Raw genomic sequence first — 16512 nt, 5'->3', positions numbered from 1 at the left:
AGTCAGATAAAAATGGCCACATCAATCGAGGTAGCACTGCATACTCCCAGTCCTGATAGACACTACCAGCCTCTGGAAGGGTGGCGGGTGCATTTCGCAGCCCGAAAGGAAGTACATTAATCATACACCCTTCCTATCTTCTCGCGAGCATCAGCCCTTTCCTTGCCAGCTTCTGTGAGCAGGCTCCCTCGGGGCCACAGCTTAACTTTGCTTTTGTAGCAAAGTCTGACCATTACTTTAGTCAGCTAGGCCTCATACCAGGCCTCTGATACCAAGGTTATATCTCAGGGCCTCCTCTTACTAGAAGTTTATTTGCCTTTGTAGCTTTAGCTTACACTGATCAGGCATATAAGCTGATTTGTGTGTACAGGGCAGCTTCAATTCATGGCACTTTCTGCACACATGATACAGAGCTACGGTTCTTTGGATTCTGTTAAGTATTTTTTTGTCAAATTTCTGGAGAGAGTTAAAAGAATAAGAATGTTTTTCCTTTTATCTGTACTTTAAACTGTTTTATTGTATACATTTAGTCTACACTCAGGAGTTCTCATAATACTCAATAAAATATATATTAAATGAATAGAAGATTATATCCTCTCTGTATGAATTACAGAAGCTATGCACATCTAAAGAGGAGAATATTCCAGAGTCCTCAACAATTGTATGCAAAAGCTGCTATATGGATTATACAAAAATATAAAACAAGAATGGTTCCCAAACAGACGTAGTGGCTGCCCTAATGACTGTGAAATGGGGACCCAAATCCAAATCCTTGGCCCAGCTCAGGCCAAATGCTCAGGCAGTTGGAATGGAATGCAGTTCCATCACAGCCCTCCCGAGACTGGAAAACTACTTTTGTTTCCGCTCAGGAAACTAGAAGCCTTCCACAATACCATAATGTTGTGTTTTTGAGAAGGCCTGTGTACTTAATTCAGAAATAAGTGTCACTTCAGTGAGTCACTGCAATAACATATTGCTCTGTTAATATACCGTATTAGTAATTATGTTAACAGTAAGATGTACATATTACACATTTGAAAAAACAGCTTGCGCAAACCTCCAACAGTATATGAGTATCTCCTCCATTCATAAATATTGCTTGAAAACAAGGTCACTGGATCAATCCTACATGCTGGCATCACCCAGAACTCCAATAGCAGTTCAAAGGACAGTTGCGTGTCCAATGAACCAGGAACATCAAGTTTACAATGAGCAGAATTATATTGTCATCCACATAAGGCCCCTTTCAACTGCCAGGCTAGTGAGTAGACCTTAACGAAAATGAGAATCAGGAACCTAAAGAGTAGATGTAGCGGCTTCTAACCTGTCAACGACTGGGGCAGGTGGTCTGACCGCATGGGCAACAATGAGTTGTGAGTCCAGGCAGGGTAGGTACCAGAAGAGTGCGGGAAAGCAGGTATTGCAGGAAACAGCAGTTCCTAACACAGGCGAGAACCCAGTTGCATCGACAACTTTCTGTTCCTGTCTTGTTAAATAGAGGCGGACCAAATTCAGGACCTCTCCAGTCTCCACCAATCTGATCACAGGACTGGATCATCTTCTGAGTTCAGCCTGCATTCGTTGCACTGTAGCAGTCACTGGGTGGTGGGTCAGTGACTGCCTGCCCAAGAGCCATGTGTCATAAAAACAGATAGCTAAGGGTAATGTTTCTTTTTACCTGTATAAGGGTTAACAAAGGGAACCAAACACCGACCAGAGGACCAATCAGGAAACCGGATTTTTCAAAGCTCAGGGAGGAAGTTTTTGGTGTGGTTCTTTGTTCTGTCCTGTGCCTCTCGCTCTGAGAGGATCTCTCTATCTCCAGACTTTTTCTAATCTTCTGTTTCCAAGTTGGTGAGTACAAGAATAGAAAAACATATAGGCTTATATGGGTTTTTTTGTAATTTACAATTGTGGTATTGCTGGATGTTTTAAATTGTATTTCTTTTTGAATAAGGCTATTTATTCGGAGGTAAAGAGGGAGAAGGGAAGTGGGTTATTTCCCTTTGTTGTGAGACTCAGGGCATCTGAGTCTTGGGGTCCCCCAGGGAAGGTTTGGGGAGACCAGAGTGAGGCAGGCGCTGATTCCTGTCTGGTGGCAGCGCTATCAGATCCAAGCTAGTAATTAAGCTTGGAGGGTTCATGCAGGCACCCACATTTTGGACGCTAAGGTTCAGAATTGGGACTTATGCTTAAGAGCCCTGTAGACCAGCATTCAAGACCCACAATCCCTGACATCATCCCCTCCCCAAGGGGCCCCTCAGGGTGTTGTAGGAGTAGGCATTTTGTAGTGATTCCTATGACATGCTTGCACAAGTGCAGGAATGTGTACATTTTCCGCAGGCGCCCACATGCACTCCTCAGGATCACACCCCTCTCAGTCAATAAGATACCAGAGCCTGCCACATTTATATTTAGAGTCCAGGATCTCATGAACCAAAAATAACCCTCAGGGCCTTGTACCAGTACTGCTGGAGGAGCTGGCTGCATCCTGTGAGGGAAAGGGTTTTCTGTGTAGAGTTTCAAAGCAATGCATGAAATACCAGGTGAATCCTCAGAAAGTGGGGTAGCTGACGCTCAAATGTGACTGGATTAATTGATTGCAGGATCTTAAAAGGATCAAGGAATGAAAAGCCCAGCTTGCTAGCAGGTCTGTTGGTATGCAGGTGCTTTGTGGAGAGCGATGCCTTTTGTCCCATTGAGTAGGTGGGGCTTGCTGTTGATGCTGGTCCACATACTGCTTGTGGTCTGCTCTGGCTTCTTCCAGGTGCTTCTTCACTTTTCCCTGGGCCCAACAAATCTACTGCGCTACGTCTGAGGTGGCCGCGTGGGGGGAGGATGTGGGTGGAATCGGCGTGTGGGGGGGTAGACCTATAGACACATGGTCTGCATTGTTGTAAGCAAATTCCATGTAAGGGAGAAGTGAAAACCAATCATCCTTGTGATGACTGATGTAGAATTGCAGATATTTCTCATGAATTTGGTTGGCCCTTTCCATCTGGCTCTTGGACTGGGGATGATAAGTGGAGGAAAGACATAGGTAGATCTCCAGCAGGTGCAGGGCTTTGTGCCAGAACAGGCTGTGAACTGAGACCCTTGATTGGAGGTGATGTGTTCTGGAAGGCCACGGAGGCAGACTACATAGCTCATCCATAGCTGAGCTGTCTCTTCAGTAGAGGGGAGACCTGGGCATGGGATGAAGTGGGTCATTTTGGTAAAATGGTCCACTACGGTCAAAACTGTTGTAAAGGTGTTGGACTCTGGTAATTTTACAATAAGGACTATAGTGATGGCTGCCCAGGGTCCAGATGGGGTGTTGAAGGCTGGAGGAGACCATAAGACTTGTGGCTTGGTTTCTTGGCATGGGCACAGACATCGCAGGAGGCAAAGAATGACTGTTTCATTGGTTCCATCTGGGACTACCAACAGGAGCAGGATATTAGTCTTTGAGTCTTGAAGTGGTTGAAATGTCCTGTAAGGGGGAAATCATGGCATAGCTGCAGAACTGCAACTCTTGCAGGGCCAGGGGGAACATAGACATGTTCCCTCACATATGTGATCCTTCCTGGGAATCATGGATTGCTTGTGGATAATAGTTTGTTTATCAGGTGGAATTCCTGAGGCAGAGGCTTAGGGTATGTCTACACTATGGGATTATTTCAGTTTTACAGAAATTGATTTTTGGAAACACATTGTATAAAGTCGAGTGCACGCGGCCCTACTAAGCACATAAATTTGGCGGTGTGCATCCACGTACCGAGGCTAGCGCTGACTTCCAGAGCATTGGACTGTGGGTAGCTATCCCATAGCTATCCCCTAGTTCCCGCAGTCTCCCCTGACCATTGTAATTCTGGGCTGAGATCCCAATGCCTGATGGGGCCAAAAATTTGTCACAGGTGGTTATGGGTCAATGTCATCAGTCAATCCTCCCTCCGTGAAAGCAATGGCAGACAATCATTTCACACCCTTTTCCCTGGATTGCCCGGGCAGACACCATAGCACGGCAACCATGGAACCCATTCAGCCTTTTTTCACTGTCACCATATGTCTACTGGATGCTGCTGACAGACATGGTACTGCAGTGCTACACAGCAGCATTCCCTTGCCTTTGCAAGTTAGCAAAGACAGTTACCAGCCCTACCGTACCGTCTGCAGCTTTGCAAGTTGATAAAGTTGGTTACCAGTCATACTGTACCGTCTGCTGCTGTCATGGGTGCTCCTGGCTGGCCTTGGTGAGGTCGGTCTGGGGCGTCTGGACAAAAATGGGAATGACTCCCCAGGTCATTCTCTTCTTTAAGTTTTGTCTAATGGAGAGTCAGTCCTGCCTAGAATATCAGGCAAGTCTACTAAAGAACCAGAGAGGCAAACTGACGCTCCAGGTCAGAGCCCCAGACATCCCGCAAACAGATGAATGCATGCCGTTCAGGGGTGCCCCTGCAACAACCCACTTGTTTTCCCTTGTCCCCAGTCTCATCCTGGGCTCTGTGTTGATGAAGTATTAAAGAATGATAATAAGAAACAAAACTGCTTTATGCCTCTGCAAGCGAGTATAAGTGGGGAGGGGAGGCGGCTGGCTTACAGCGAAGTAGAGTGAACCACATTCGCACTTGTCTATCCTATAGCTAAATGGGTAATCTGTGATACACTAGATAGAAACTACAGGCAGGACCCTGAAAAAATCCCCCTCCCCCATTTTTTGGGGTTTTTTTGGGGACCCTTTTGGTTACACTGGCAAAATAAAAAAATGTATGTTGGGGACAGTTCTAAAAAGCGTGCAGCTTAATTTTTTTATTTGAGCAAACTTAGAGGTCTTAAGTAATTGATTGTGAGCCCTGGTAGAAGGAGTTAGGCGGGGAGAACATGAGGTGGTGGCTGCTGACTGGAGAGACCCTGAGGAGGAACCTCTACTGGCATGTATTCCAGGCAGGACTAATCTCCATTAGACATAAAATTAAGAGAAAGAGAATGACTGGAGTCATTCCCATGTTGCCCAGTGCCCGCCGGTCAACTACTGAGGCACCAGGGAGCACCGGAAAGATGACAGACGGATTAATCCTACTGTACCATTCTGCCACTCGCGCAAGGCACGGCAAAGCAAGGGGAGCTGCTGGTAGTTGCTGCAGTGCACTGAATCGCCAGCAGCATCATGTAGACATATGGAACGGAAAATAGTAGAAATGATTTTCCCATTCTGCTTTCGACAGGGGGGCGGCGTGGCCACGCTGGCTCAGGACCCTGAACCATCATGCGCAATGTTTTTGACCTTTCAGGTTAGGAGCTCAGCCAGAATTCAAATGGTTTTGGAGAGTGCGGGACTGTGAGGTACGATACAGTGTCATGCTCCCTCCCTCCGTGAGCATGCCATAATATTTGGCTTTCTGGTATGCTTGTTTGCTCAGCTCCTTGAATTATGGCAGCACTGTGTGAGTCCCCGTGTGTCTGTCCCATGGCTTCAGGAGAATTTTTTCAAATTGTTTGGAAATTTCGTTTTTGGACGGAGTTCTGATAGAACAAGATTCATCCCCATACAGAGATCAGATTCATACTCCTGTACGGTTCATGGGGAGTTTCTGTTTTGATTCGTGGACTGCTAATGTGTCACCTGTGCTGACAGCAGCCCATCTGGGCAAACAGGAAATAAAATTCAAAAGTTCGTGGGGCTTTTCCTGTCTACCTGGCCAGTGCATCCAAATTCAGATTGCTGTCCAGAGTGGTCACAATGGTGCACTGTGGGATAGCTCCCGGAGGCCAATACCGTCGAATTGCGGCCACACTAACCCTTATTCAAAATGGCAATGTTGATTTCAGTGCTACTCCCCTCGTCGGGGAGGAGTACAGAAATCGATTTAAAGAGTCCTTTATATCAAAGTAAAGGGCTTCGTTGTGTGGACGGGTGCAGGGTTAATTTGATTTAACGCTGCTAAATTCGAGATAAACTTGTAGTGTAGATCAGGCCTTAGCATATCAATCTATGTATATCCTCACAGCAAGCTGCACTGAGAAAGTTATAGGGTTTGAGAATGAGGGTGGTTCCTGGCTGAGACCTCATAAGCTGGTACCATACCTTTGGGACAGACCATCAACCTTACCATTTTTGGATCCAGGGCGGTATGTGATAAAGAAATTGAATCATGAGAAACATAGGACCTATCAAAGCTGCTGTTGGTTTAGGGCTTTCATCCTTTGTAGATATTCCAGATTTTTATGATTGGTGAGTATCTTGCGTGGGTGGTAAGCTCTTCAGATAGTGCCACCATTCTGCAAAGGTGGTTTTTATTACCAGGAGTTCTTTATCAAGTATTTCAGAGTTTAGCTCTGTAGGAGTCAGCTTCCTTGAGTAGTAAGTGCACAAGTGTCACACTTGCTCAGGACCAAGTTGCTGGGAGATGACAGCCCCAATCACCATACTAGGGATCAGTTTATACAATGAAGGCTTATCTGACATCTGGATGAGCCAATATGGGTGTTGTAGTAGAGGTGAGTTTCAGTTGGTTGAATGCATGCTGGGCCTCAGGAGACCAATGGAACTGGGTATTTTTCTGGAGGAGAGCAGTGAGGGGCTCGATTTATTTTGAAAAATGCAGGATAAATCATCAGTAAAAATTGATGAACCCCAAGAAGCATTGTATGTTGCATACTGGCCAATCTTGGACAGCTTTGATCTTGCTTGAGTCCATCTGGAATCCTTCTGGGGATAAGATAAAGCAGAAGAACTCCATGGATGCCTGATCAAAGGCACGCTTCTTGAGCTTGGTGTGAAGGCCACACTGCAATAACCATTTCAGGACTGTTTGGAGATGAGTGGTATGCTGTTTAGGGTAGCTGGAGAATGTTGCCTATTCTTTAGGTTATGTATTAATTATATACATTACTTAAGAATCCCGTTATCACTTTGAGGGTTGACAGGTTCTTGCCCCAAGATCAGGCCCAGTATTATTCAAATTATTATATAGTTGGGAACCCTGATGTGCACAGTTGCAACACTCACATTATAGGAACTCTTTTATATTTACAAATAAAGTTTATTTAGCACAGTCACAAACACCCCAACTTTGTAAGACAGATAGAGATATGACAGAGCGTATTTCTGCACATCCATATACTCACACCATCTCCTGTACAACAACCTGAAATGTTAGCCATCATCTGTCTCATCACCTTCCTCATCATCACCAGTGGCCATCATTCTGGCACTTCCCAAGGACTACATCTCCTTCTCCTACTGCCCTTAGGCTGAGATGCCACTTTTATAATGTTATGCTGACACCGCCATGTTTGTTGCATATTCAGTAGAGGACTTTTCCTATTTTCCTTATTTCTATTTTCTCATCTTACTAATATTGGAGTGTCTTTTTCCTATAGGTTAGTATTATCAATTATCTCAACTTATCATATGCATCAATTTGTTACCATGGCCTCTTGTGATTAGGTATCACATTTGTCATTTCTGTCTTGCCTGGTTATTTCAGTTCCTTCCAAGTTCCAAGTTGTGGTGTACCTGTTAATTTTAAAAGAGTATGAATTTAGGAAACCCCCTATGCCAACCTGCTTTAATGCATCCTCTATGTTAAAGGTCACAGCCATACATGTACCTTATGTTTTAGCTCATCACCATCTATCTAGGTGAAAGGTCCCAAACATATGTATGCTAACTTTGCCTTAGCTCAACATACAGGATGTGACCTGCAGGGCCCTTGTGTTACAGCCAAAATATACTGCAATATCAACCTATAAACCTATTATAATAAAACAAATAATCAAACCTATAAGAAAATAAGAAACTTACAAAAAAAGATATATAGGCAAGCAAGCAGGCTAGCCTTAGATGTACCTCATGTACCCGCTATACACGTCAGTTCATTGCCAGAACACTTCATTGGTTGAATTATGTATCTGTGATCAGAACTTCCCGTTAAACTCTATCTTCAGCTCCCCAAATACTTAGGGTTTTCCATTGGACCGTTTATCTGTGCAAAGTTTATCTGTTCAAAGTTCATAGGCCTCAAGCCTTATGCTAACTTGCTGAAGCTCATGTCTTACAGGATATAGGCCTGTAGGTTTCTTGCATTACTGCTGAATATAATGCAAAGCAGAATATAATGTAAAGAAATAAATATAATCAAGGCAAACTAGTCCACTGGGCTACAAAAAGATCAACATGTTGTCTAGGTAGACTACTACCTACTGGGCCAAGATGTCTCGGAACACATTATTTATAAAATGTTGGAAGGTGGTCGGGGAGTTGGTCAACCCGAAGGGCATTATGAGATATCTGTAGTTGCCATACCAGGTTCCGAAGGCAGTCTTCCACTCGTCCCTTTCCCTGATTTGCATAAGGTTGTTTGTTCCCCGGAAGTCCAATATTGTGAATATGGGCAACTTCCATGCAATCCAACAACTCAGGAATTAGGAGTGGTGATGATTCCTGATAGTTATCTGATTCAATGCATGGTAATCAACAGAGTCAGAGACTGCTGTCATTCTTTTTGATAAAGAGGACGTGTGCGCCAGCCTCCAAGATTGACTTGCAGATGAACCTCTGGTCCAGGTTCTTTTGGAGATATTCTTAGAGCATGGTCAGCTTTGTTTCTGACATGGGATACATTTGTCCAAATGGTATTTTTGCACAGGATGCAGCTCTATTAGGCAGTGATAGTCCCAGCATGGAGATAGGGTTTCCACATTCTTCTTTTCAAAAACATTGGCATAGACATGGTATCTTGAGGGGAGTTCAGATGTGGCTTCAGTGCAAGGTTCTGTCTGGATAGCCACTCCCACCTGGGTCTTGAGGTTTGGATGAACTACTGTTCCCCAACAGTGCTGCTGACAAAACTCTGATGGGAAACAAACTTCCTGTGCCTGACACCAAATGAGCAGGTTGTGGAGGGTCAGCCAGGAAATACTGAGGATCAGGGGAAAGTATAGAGAATAGATCACACCAAATTGTAACATTTCTCAGTGTCCCTGAACCACAAGCACCAAAGGAACTGTTTCCTCTATTACTGGGCCAGAAGACAAAGGGGAACTGTCAATAATCTCTATAAGGTCAGGAGTGGCCTTGAATTACAGGGGAATTTGCAGGATCTGGGCTGCCATTGCATCAATGAAGCAGTCAGCTGTACTTGAGTCAATGAGGACTGGTAGGATGGGATTTTGCAGGGACACCCCAGGTATGTACAAATGCACTGGCACCTGCACATGGGGAGCCATCGGGCAGGACACTGGATGTGTTCCAGTCAGACGGAAGTGTAGTGAAGCTTTTCCCCCTGATTCTTTGGAGTTCATATGGGGTAGCCAGAGATCGAGTGATCTGACTCACCACAGTAGAAGAGGAGGTGGTGCTGGTGTTGTCATTCCTTTTCTATGGGGTGAGCTATCGAAAGCCAACATCCACCTACACTGGCTCGGCAGGCAGCAGTGGTGAAAAGACCAGAACCTAGACTGGAGGATTTCAAGACCCCTAATTTTTGCCTCCCTTTGTCCCCGTAACTAATTGTCTATATGGATATTGACAAGGGCATCCAGATTTGTGGGCATTTCTACCCAGGCTAATTCATCTTTAATTTCTTCTTGCAGCCCCAGTCAGAACTGGTATGCCTGTGCTGCCGCATTCCAGTCTGTATCGGCTGTGAACTGTTGAAACAGCATGACATAGGAGGCAATGGTGCCCTGCCCATCAGAGCTTCCTTAGGGCAGCCTCCACTATTTGCATTTGCTGTGGATCACCAAATAACACTGACATGGCTTGGCGGAAGACCTCCCAGTTCAACAGTACTGGGCTGTCATACTCCAAGAAAGGGGAGGCCCAGTCTGATGCTTCCACTGACAGCAGGCTGATGACCAGGCTCACATTTGCACGATGAGTATTATAGCACTGAGGATGCATCATGAACAGAAAGTGGCACTGGTTTATAAAACCTGGAATCGCTGGAGATTACCATCACAACATTCTGACCACTGAATCAGGGAACAGGGCTGCATGAGTGTCTGGAGTGCAGCATTTTCTGCACACAAATGTGTGACTTACTCTGGCAAGGGAGCTCATTCGCCGAGGTCAGCTGGGCAACTTGGGCCTGCAGTACTTGGCAGTCCACCTGAATGCAGGAAGCCCCCTCAGACTCCCAAAGGTTTATCCAGGTCCATTCTCTTGGCATTAGGATAATGCCTGTAGCCTAAGTGGTCCTTGCAAACTGTTATTACCGGGGCTTGAGAAATCTGAGCTAGGGATTGGAGCAAGAGTCAGTCTGGGTCAGATACCAGGAGGTCAGAGTTCAAAGCAAGCCAGAGGGTAAAACCGAGACTCGTGTCAGGCAGGGAGATTAGGAGCAGGTATTGCAGGGAAACCAGCCATAGGAAGGGAGAATTCAGTTGCATGGACAACTTCCTGTGTTTGGGTTAAAATATAAGACAGGGACCAATCAGGACCCCTAGTGTTCCACCAATCAGATTTCAGAACAGGAGTCCTCTGTCTGAGTTCAGCTGCTATTCTGGAAGTTGTTGGCAGGTCTCTGGATGGCAAGATAGGGCTGCCTAGTATTTCTACACAGCAAAGAAAAACCTGTGGCTGAAATGAATGAAACAGCCCCATAAGCCCAAGTTGGCTGGAACAGGTCAGTCACAGATTTTTCTTTGCTGTATAGACATATTCTAAAAGTCCAGTGGACCAGGGTTCAAGACCTCTGGTTCCTGTTGCTACCTGAAGTCAGTTTTTCTCTCTGACAGCATAATTGCTAGCTACTATGGAAATGACTGTGACTGTGATGTCACAAACAAAGCATTATGTTTTAAAGTGGGAAACAAGCAGCAGGAAGGAGAAGCAAAGTTTTAGTTTTCATGCAAAATGCAATTATAGTTTATAATATGCCAACACTGCATTATGCCCAAGTCATGCTGTAGCGAGTTGGTGTGGCTCCCCTCCTGCCCAGGAGAGGGCGTGCGCCACCGGATGCCTGAGTGGGCGGGGCTAAAAGCGACGAGCCCGCCCCTCAGAGGGTCAGGCAGCGACCCGGAAGCACAAAAGCCGGCTGTCAGAGCTCAGTGGAAGCCCAGCCACTGCGGAGAGCAGACCTGCAGAAGGGAGCTCGCGACTGGGAAGCCGCTAGGACCCAGGGCAGTCGCCCTGACTGGCCGGATTTTCCCCACGCCCGCTACTGGGAGGAGCCGCCGGAGCCTCCCCGTCCCTGCTGTTACCCGGAGGAACCCCCGGAGCAAGCCTGGCTGGATTTCCCAGAGGAGTTGCCGGACCTACCACCCAGCCCTGGCCACGAGGAGCCCATGCTGTTGGACTTCCCGGGGGCCAACTCCACGGACCAGGTAGGTCCGGAGGGGGAAATTGGAAGTAGCCTGGGGGCAGCTGACTCCAGTCAGGCTGCAGACGTACCTGAGCCTATGTCAGTATGTTTCGGTCAGGATCCCCACTGACCGTCAGCGGTGATAGCCGCTACTAGGGCTCCGGGCTGGAATGCAGTGGAGTGGGAGGGCCTGAGTTCCCCCTGCCACTCGTCCAAGGGTGGAAGACTCCCCCTCTCCCTGGGCCGGAGGAGGCCATTAAGACTATTTGTTTGCTCGGTCCCTGCTGAAGGACCTGAGCCCTAAACTGCTTGTTGTCCCGCCCTGGCCAAGGGCCTGGGCTTCTAGATTGTTTGTTTGCTCAGCCCTGAACCAAAAGGGTCTCAGCTTGGTGACTCTGCGTTTGGTGCCCCGCCCGGCCTTAGGGTGGGGACCCCATTGACCCTGTATTGTTGGTCAGCCCTGAAGCAAAGGGCCTGAGCTCCCAATTGACTCTGTATTGTTGCTCAGCCCTGAAGCAAAGGGCCTGAGCTCCCCATTGACTCTGCATTGTTGTTCAGCCCTGAAGCAAAGGGCCTGAGCTCCCCATTGACTCTGTATTGTTGTTCAGCCCTGAAGCAAAGGGCCTGAGCTCCCCATTGACTCTATATTGTTGCTCAGCCCTGAAGCAAAGGGCCTGAGCTCCCAATTTACTCTGTATTGGTGCTCGGCCCAGAAGCAAAGGGCCTGAGCTCCCCCTTGACTCTGTATTGTAGCTCAGCCCCGAACCCGGGGCCAGAACTTTGGTCCTTTGTGTTTGTTGCCCCAGGACCTGCCTGGCCTGACCTTGTGTAGCGAGCCAGTGTGGCTCCCCTCCACCCCTCAGGGAGGGTCGAGCCTCGGTCCCACACCTTTACAAGTGGCACCTGACCAGGGACTTTGCACCCTCGCCCCTGTGAGAAGGGGACGGAAGGAAAGCGGTGGTCCACCCCTCTCCCAGCCAGGAGTATGGATATAGAGCGGCTATTCCAGCTGTTGGCGGAGAGCCAGGAGCGGCAGCAGGCGGCCCAGCTGCAGCAGCAGCAGCATGCCACCCAACTCGAGCAGCAGTGACAGCGAGATACCGCTCATCTTCAACAACAGCAGCAACAGCATGCAGCTCAGCTTGAGCAACAACAGCAGCTGGTGCAGCAACTGGGAAGCCAACTGCAGCAGCTCATGGCCACCGTACCCCGCCCCGCTGACGGGCCAGCGGGGGAGGGTGCTGGGGGGCCATGCTTGGCCGCCCCCCTGCGCCTGAGCAAGATGGGCCCGGATGATGACCCCGAGGCCTTCTTGGTCACCTTTGAACGCGTGGCCCTCGTCGCGGGGTGGGCCTGAGACCAATGGGCCACTCTTCTGGCCCCGTATTTGACGAGGACGGCCCAGATGGCCTACTGCGGACTGGCGGCGGAGGAGGCCAGGGACTATGACTGGGTGAAAGCCGCGGTCCTGGACGCCTTGGATGTCAGCCCCGAGACCTTTAGGCAGCGATTCCGGAGCCAGACCTACCCTGCGGGCGCCCGCCCACACCTGGTGGCACAAACCTTGAAGGAGGCATGTTGCCGATGGCTGCAGCTGGAAGCCAGGACGGCCGAGGAGGTAACTGAGCAGGTCGTCTTGGAGCAATTCGTCCATACTCTGCCTGCTCGGGGGAGGGCCTGGGTGCTCCGCCACCGGCTGGCGACGTTGGCTGCGGCTGTCTCGCTTATGGAGGACTTCCTGGTCGCAGAAGTCTCCATGGGGCCTACCTTCCGGCCACCCACCTCCGGGCCTGAACGCCCCCACAGTGAAAGGAAGGGGAACACCCTGCCCAGGCTGCCACACCCAGGGCCGCGGACCAGACACCTGGCCGGAGTCCCAGGCCCAGCGCCCAGACTCGGCCCCGTGGCTTGCACCACCGGCCCCCAGCCAGGGGCCCCCGAGGGCCCGTTGGAGCCCCCCCGAAGTCCGAGGGCAGCCGTCCACCGGGGCGGGTGCCCCGAGCTCGGCCCCTGCTTCAGATGTGGGAAGACGGGGCACCTCCAGTGAGACTGCCTCAAAATGGACTGTAGCTTTGGGCAAGTCTGTGTGGGAGACACCTGGGCCCGACTGCCACAGACCCCCAAACTCACAGTCCTGGTGGTCGTTGGGAACCAAGCCACGCAGGCCTTGATTGACTCTGGCTGCAGCCAAACGTTGATTCGCCAGGCCCTGGGACCCCCGGCCGACCCGTTTGGGGTCGATTCACTTACAGTGTATTCACGGGGACGTTCGGCCCTACCCAAGCACCCAGGTCCTGCTAACGGTGGCTGGCATCACCCAACATCTGGTAGTCGGCTTGGCCCCCCGACTAGCGTACCCCGTGATTCTGGGGCGCGATTGGTCCACCTTCGAGGAGGTCCTCCGGTCAACGCCAGCATTAGAAGCGGAATCCCAGGAGCCCCCGCTGGAGGCCGCGGAGGAGGTCGAAGAGAACGAGGCAGAAGGTTAGGAAGCCGGTGATCTGCAGAGGGAACCCCTATCTGAGCCTCGCTTCGACACCGACTTCTGCCGGGACCAGCAGGCGAATCCCACCCTCAGTCGGGCCTATGAGCAACTCGCGGCAGTTGACGGGTCCGTTGTTGATCCTCAGCGAGCAACTCAGTGGCCCCACTTTGAGCTACGCCAAGACCGACTCTACCGGGTCGATCGGGACCCCCGCACGCAGGAACCTCAGACGCAGCTGCTGGTGCCCCGCTGTCACCGGTGGGCCGTGATGAGATTGGCCCACGATGTGCCAGCCATCGGACACCTGGGACATGAGAAAACCCTCGCCCGAATCCTGGCGCGGTTCTTTTGGCCCAGGATCTACCAGGATGTGAAGCAGTACTGCAACTCCTGCCCAGAGTGTCAACTGGCCGCTCCACCCCGGGTACCCAAGGTGCCCTTGGTCCCCATGCCACTGGTAGAGACACTGTTCGAGCGGTTCGCCATGGACCTGGTGGGCCCGCTCCCAAGGAGCGCTGCCGGCTTCCAGTACGTCTTGGTCCTTGTGGACTATGCCTCCCGCTTCCCGGAGGCCATTCCCTTGCGGAGCATCATGGTCCGGGCTATCGCAGGGGAACTGGTGAAGATCTTTGCCCGCATGGGGTTACCCAGGGAAATCCTGACTGACCAAGGCACTAATTTTACTTCCCGGCTGCTAAAACAGGTCTGTAAGCTCCTGGGGGTTAAACAGCTCCACACCTCCGTATATCATCCGCAGACCGACGGGCTGGTGGAGCGGTTTAACTGAACCCTCAAGGAGATGCTGAGGAAATTCCCCCCAGAGGAGCTGTGCCACTGGAATTAGTTCCTTCCGCCCCTGCTATTAGCCGTCCAGGAGGTTCCCCAGGCATCGAAGTTCTCCCCATTCGAACTTCTGTACGGGCATAGACCGCAAGGCCTCCTGGATCTAATGCGGGAGACCTGGGAACAATCGGCCTCCCCAACCCAGGGCCTCCTCAAGTATGTCCTCCAACTACGGGAGTATCTCGCTCAGGTGGGGGCCCTGGCATGCGAGAACTTGAGGACAGCCCAGGAGAGGCAGGGATGAACCTATAACCGGGAAGCTCAGGTACGGGAGTTTGCTCCCGGGGACCGGGTTCTGCTGCTCCTTCCCTCAAGTGAGTCAAAGTTATTGGCCCGCTGGCAGGGACTCTATGAAGTAACCCGGAGGGTGGGGCCCGTCACCTATGAGGTTCGCCAACCAGATCGACCTAAAAAGACACAACTTTGTCATGTCAACCTGCTAAAGCCTTGGCGCGACCGGGAGGGTCTGCTAATCAACCTTTACCCGCCCGAACCAGAACTGGGTCCCCACGTGGCCCAGATGGAAGACTCGGAGGAACTCCCACTTGGCAGCTCGCTCACGGAGGAGCAGTGCAAGCAGGCCAAGTGTCTCCTGTGGGCTTTCCAGAGAACCTTTACGGCAACACCGGGCTACACGACCCTGGCCTGCCACACAATCTGGACTGAGCCGGGGAAGATTATACGAGAAACAACCCGGCCGTTGCCGTACAGGATGTGCCAAGAGGTCGAGGAGGAGGTCCAGGCCATGCTGGCCTTGGGGGCTATCGAGCCGTCCCGAAGTGAATGGCGCAGTCCGGTGGTCTTGGTGCCCAAACCAGACGGCACCCACTGGTTCTGTATAGATTTCCGGAGGATGAATGCCATCTCTTGCTTCAATGCCTACCTGATGCCCTGTGTGGACGAGCTGCTGGGCCGCCTCAGGGAAGCCCAGTTTATTACCACCCTGGACCTCAGCAAAGGCTACTGGCAGATCCCGCTCGATGAGGCCTCAAAAGAAAAGACAGCCTTTGCCACCCCGTCGGGACTCTACCAGTTCACCCGAATGCCTTTCGGTCTCCATGGGGCCTCGGCGATCTTTCAGCGACTAATGGACCACCCATTACGGCCACATCATGATTATGCAGCCGCCTACCTGGATGACGTGGTGATTTACAGTTGCCGCTGGGAAGACCACCTAAATTGGGTCACCGCGGTCCTAAGGTCCCTGCGGCAGGCGGGGTTGACGGCTAACCCCAAGAAATGCTGTATAGCCTGGTAAGAGACCACATACCTCAGCTATACCATTGGAGGAGGATGAGTAAAACCCCTTGTGGGGAAGGTGCAAGCCTTCGCGGACTGCCCGACGCCGATGACGAAATGCCAGGTACGGCAATTCCTGGGCCTCGTTGGGTATTATCGGCGATTCATCCCGCAGTTCGCTTCAATCACAGCGCCCCCAACCGAGCTGCTAACCAAGAATAGCCCCCGACAGGTACAGTGGACCCCGGAATGCGAAGCAGCCTTCAGGACACTCCAGAGATGCCTGTGTCAGGAGCCGGTACTGTACAGCCCAGACTTCACCCGGAGGTTTATCCTCCAAACAGATGCATCAGAGGTGGGCTTAGGTGCGGTCCTGTCCCAAGAAGTGGACGGAAGAGATCACCTGGTACTGTATGTTAGCCAGAAACTATTTCCTTGGGAGCGGAATTACGCCATGATAGAAAAGGAGGCGCTCGCCGTGAAATGGGACTGCGATGCCCTCTGGTTTTTCCTCCTGGGCGCCCCGTTCACGCTGATCACGGACCATGCCCCCCTCCAATGGTTGATGCGCATGAACAACAACAACGCTCGTCTCATGCGCTGGTACTTGGCCTTACAGCCCTATGTGATTACCATTCAGCATCAGGCGGCTAA

Source organism: Chelonoidis abingdonii, chromosome 2, assembly GCF_003597395.2.
Source record: "Chelonoidis abingdonii isolate Lonesome George chromosome 2, CheloAbing_2.0, whole genome shotgun sequence".
Taxonomy (NCBI): Eukaryota; Metazoa; Chordata; order Testudines; family Testudinidae; genus Chelonoidis; species Chelonoidis abingdonii.
Note: the sequence above shows the minus strand (reverse complement) of the source record.